Raw genomic sequence first — 5,186 nt, forward strand, 5'->3', positions numbered from 1 at the left:
AGCAAGGCAGTTTACTTCTACAGAGGAGTGGGGCTCATGGATGGAGCAATGGTGACTGCACATTCGGACAAGGGAGGAAAAGGGATGCTTATTCCTGATGGGGGTTGCCCCTATTGCTGTATCATTCCCCTATTGGCTAGGGTTAAACCGCACAAGCTAGACTAATCCGGACTGGCTTTTTAAAAGAGAGCAGGGGTATGAGCTGGAGTGGCAGAGTGGGTGGTTTGGTGGGAAGAATGGTTATGGACAGGTCAGAGCAGGTAGTCAGGGGTGACCTAGGTCAAAGTAGGTGACCAGAGCAGGTGACTGGAGCAGGTGAGCAAAGCAGATGACTGGGATGAGTCAGGACAGAGCCCGAGGCCGGGGGAATAGATGAGAACTACTTATTAGAACTGGTGGAGATGGTTGTTTACTGAAACTACAAGGAAGTTAAACTCTAAAATGGAGGACAAATAACTGAACATCATGACATGTTGATTCTTTGAAGAGAAATTTAGAACTCATTGTATCCAATAATTTCCTCCTCTTGATTTCTCCTTACAGCAATTTCTCTTCCAACTTCCTTAACATGTCTTGGCTTAGTTGTTCTGCTTGATTTTCTAAAAGAAGAAGCTTCTCTGAATAAGGTGGGGGATAGTTAAGGGAGGTTTTGGTAATTGTTGCTTTTATGATTCTCTGCACCAGCCCACCGATGCATGGTAGGACACAACACCCAACAAGGATGAGTACACCCACTATGGCTGCGAGAGAAGTGAGAATTGAGGCTATGATTCCTTTCCATTTACTGAGCCATTTTTCTAGCCACCCTGTGAAGGGGTCATTTACCCCCGAGTTGTTGGCTAACTTATTGGACAAAGCAGTCAGACCTTGCAATGCCTTTGTTATACTTCTGTCACGGGTGGTATTGTTTGGTATGAAGGTACAATATTGAGTTTTAATTATGATGCAAACTCCTTCTCTTTCTGCTAATATCATGTCTAAGGCTATTCTGTTTTCCCAAGCCATCTGGCTAGTAGCCCCTAATTGCTCAGCTATTCCTTTAACAGTATCTCTAGTGTAGTTAATAAACTGCTGTTGGTTGTAATAAATGTAATTTATCCAATCTATGTTTTTATGAATTTTCACTCACCAAAATATTGACTAAAATCCTGCAGCTATTTGATCTTGGGCTTTAAATTTATCTAGTACTCCTTGTGGGACTCCAATTGCATCTAAATAGATATGAGATTCAAAAAACCCACAAGAGGCTTCTCTTGCTTTACAGTGTTGTATTTTTCCTTCCTCTGGTTGATGAAATGCCAAGGTGAAAGAGATAGCCAATTGGACTAGAGCACAAGTTCCGCTTCAGTTACTTGGCAGAGTGTCCAGTAAAGATCCATCACAATACCACCATACATCTGCTCATGGATGAACAAGGTCTGACTGATTGGAAAGCTCTTGAAAAGTCTTAAGCTCACTGCATCCCTCCAGGTCTCCAAGGAATGCTAAGTTTCCTCTTTGTCCTGAGAGACATGACGTGAACTTAGTGTCTGGAGACTGAAGCTGGATGGTGCTTGGGGGCTGACCGGCAGGGTGTTGAACTTTGGGATCTAGCAGAGAGAGAGCTTGGCATGACTTGTCACCCCATGCTGTAGAATCCTGGAAAAGAGCTGCCATATAGCCCATGCTTGGTCAACTAGAGGATTATCCTAGTGGAAAGGGGATGATCTGGGCCTCTGGCCTGCTGTGTCCTAGTTTGGATATTACATTTTATGGATACCTGAGCATAACAATTGCTTTTGTTTAATGTGGAAATGGAATATTTGATCCATCCCAACTAGGCATTTGTATCTTGATATCATGTCTCGATTGCCAAAGTTTAAGTCTTTAACTTCTACAATAGCTACATTAGCCTTGTCATTAAATGGAGAAGGAACAAGTGTTTTGTTGTGAGAGGTTTTGGAAGAAGGCTTAGTGGGAGGTGTAGGCAGTGAGGGATCAGTGAAATGTATCTCAAAGGATCCAATAGGGTCTGTTTCTGAAACCTCAGCCCCCATACGATAAAACTGGCTTAATGAAGAGAACCAGCTTAGAGGAGGGAAAGAATTTTGAGGGTTTGAGATAACAACCTGTATGGGATTTCACTGGTTTAGCTGACAGTTAGGGGAAGCTATTCCTTTAGGAAATTACAACTACTGGTTGGCATAGTCCATCCTTGCTCTTCAGTGGTCTACAGAACGTTGGACCAACTACAGTATTAGTGCTCTGTATCCAGGGGCAAGACTTCTGGTTGAAACTGGAGTCTTCATCAAAATCTTCCCAGACTAAATGGTCCCAATTCACTAATGCCCAGTTTCTGAGGACAGCCAGGAAGGACAGAGTTATTTTTCTGAAGTGTAGAGTTGTCTTTGACTAGGCAAGTCCCCACAGGGTATGACAAGGCAAGTATAAATTGCAATAGTCTGAGGCGAAATTAACTTGGTTACATTAATAGCTAGATGGTCAGCAATAGAGCAAGGAAAGAAGAGAGAGTAATAGAATAGATGAAAGGGAGTTAAATTTTTCTTAGCTTTAGTTTGGTAGGGTTTTCCCCTGGGATTATGGCCCATACCTCCATATGTGAAGAACATACAAGATTGTTGCATAGGAACACACATGGCAGTGTGATTTGCTGCCTTCCTCCCCATCACTTATATCTGGCATTTCTCCCCATGCTATCTCTCCCCAACTCCCCATCCCCCACTGTCCCTCCCCTATTTCCCCCCAACAGACCCCATTATGTGATGCTCCTCTCCCTGTGTCCATGTGTTCTTATTGTTCAATGCCCACCTATGAGTGAGAACATGTGGTGTTTGATTTTCTGTTCTTGTGTCCGTTTGCTGAGAATGATGGTTTCCAGGTTCATCCATGTCCCTACAAAGGACATAAACTCATCGTTTTTGATGGCTGCATAGTATTCCATGGTGTATATGTGCCACATTTTCCCTGTCCAGTCTATCATCGATGGGCATTTGGGTTGGTTCCAGATCTTTGCTATTGTAAACAGTGCTGCAATGAACATTCGTGTGCATGTGTCCTTATAATAGAACGATTTACAATCCTTTGGATATATACCCAGTAATGGGATTGCTGAGTCAAATGGAATTTCTATTTCTAGGTCCTTGAGGAATCGCCATACTGTCTTCCACAATGGTTGAACTAATTTACACTCCCACCAACAGTGTAAAAGTGTTCCTATTTCCCCACATCCTCTCCAGCATCTGTTGTCTCCTGATTTTGTAATGATCACCATTCTAACTGGCGTGAGATGGTATCTCAATGTAGTTTTGATTTGCATTTCTCTAATGACCAGTGATGAGCATTTTTTCATATGTTTGTTGGCCTCATATATGTCTTCTTTTGTAAAATGTCTGTTCATATCCTTTGCCCACTTTTGAATGGGCTTGTTGGTTTTTTTCTTGTAGATGTGTTTTAGTTCTTTGTAGACTCTGAATATTAGCCCTTTGTCAGATGGGTAGATTACAAAATTTTTTTCCCATTCTGTTGGTTGCTGATTCACTCTAATCATTGTTTCTTTTGCTGTGCAGAAGCTCTGGAGTTTGATTAGGTCCCATTTGTCTATTTTGGCTTTTGTTGACAAGGCTTTTGGTGTTTTGGTCATGAAGTCCTTGCTTATGCCTATGTCCTGAATGGTTTTGCTTGGATTTTCTTCTAGTGTTTTTATGGTGTTAGGTCTTATGTTTAAGTCTTTAATCCATCTAGAGTTAATTTTAGTGTAAGGTGTCAGGAAGGGGTCCAATTTCTGCTTTCTGCACATGGCTAACCAGTTTTCCCAACACCATTTATTAAACAGGGAATCCTTTGCTTGTTTTTGTCTGATTTGTCAAAGATCGGTTGGTTGTAGATGTGTGGTGTTGCCTCTGAGGACTCTGTTCTGTTCTGTTGTACATCTCTGTTTTGGTACCAGTACCATGCTGTTTTGATTACTGTACCTTATAGTATAGTTTGAAGTCCGGTAGTGTGATGCTTCCAGCTTTGTTCTTTTTGGTTAGAATTGACTTGGCTAGACCTTTACTATTAATGAGACCTCATTCAGTCCAAATTTTTCCAAATATATGGGCCACTCCAAAGGCGTACTTAGAATTGATATCAATGGTTCCTTCCTGGTTCTGTAAGTACTTTAAAGCTTGACTGAGTGCAAAAAGCTCACATGTTTGAACAGATCAACTGTTAGGCAATTTTCCTGACTCTATTTCTACAAGAGTTTCTCTGTCAATTACTGAGTACCCATTGTGTCCTTTTCCCTCAACCACCCAGAAGGGACCATCTATGAATAAGTGCTGTCCAGTCCTGAAGGCAGTTTCTCCTAGGTCTGATTAAACCTTTGTATGGTAATCAATTATATCTAAACATGTGTGCTCCTTAGATTTGGATTCCCTGTTAGGAAACCTGCTGGATTGAGTGGTTAATGTTAAATCATCTTTTTTCTAACAGAATGCCCTCATACTTTAAGATTCTTGAGTCAGTAAGCCATCTCCCTGGTTTAAGATAGTTCTAACTTGGTGGGGCATGCTTACTTTCAATTTTCCTCCAAAGGTTAACTTTCTGCTTTTCTTCACTAATATTTCCATTGTCACAATGGATGAGATGCTTCAAGACCATCCACAAGTGACTGGATCTAAGACCTTTGATAGGAAGGCCACGGGCTGCCAGCAGCCTCCGTGTTCTTGATTAAGCATTCCTAAAGCTACTCCACTGTCCACACTGACACAAAAGTGCAATGTCTTTTCTATGGAGGGTAAGGCTAAAACAGGGGTGGTTATGAGCCTTTCTTTCAGCCTTTCAACTTGATCAACTTCCTCAGAAGTCCACAGGAGATGGTTAGGCTTCTTCTGGGCAAGTTTTTGGTAGAACAGCTTACTGTGTAGTGCATGTGAGTCGATCCATAAGCAGCAGTATCCAGCTAACTCTAAAAATTTCCTGAGTTCTTGTTTAGTTTGAGGCAAGGGTAGGGACATGATTTCCTCAACTGGTTCAGGCCCTATTCTTCACTTGCCTGTACTTATTAAGTGACCTAAATATTTAACTTCAGGCTCCACATACTGAAGCTTTCTTTTTGAGACTTATAGCCCCTCAAACTGCAGATGGTTAAGAATATGTGTAGAGAAGTTGGTTACCTTCTCTATATCTTCACCAGATATAATAAG

Source organism: Aotus nancymaae, unplaced genomic scaffold, assembly GCF_030222135.1.
Source record: "Aotus nancymaae isolate 86718 unplaced genomic scaffold, 86718_ANA_hifiasm-v0.15.2.pri h1tg000016l, whole genome shotgun sequence".
NCBI lineage: Eukaryota > Metazoa > Chordata > Mammalia > Primates > Aotidae > Aotus > Aotus nancymaae.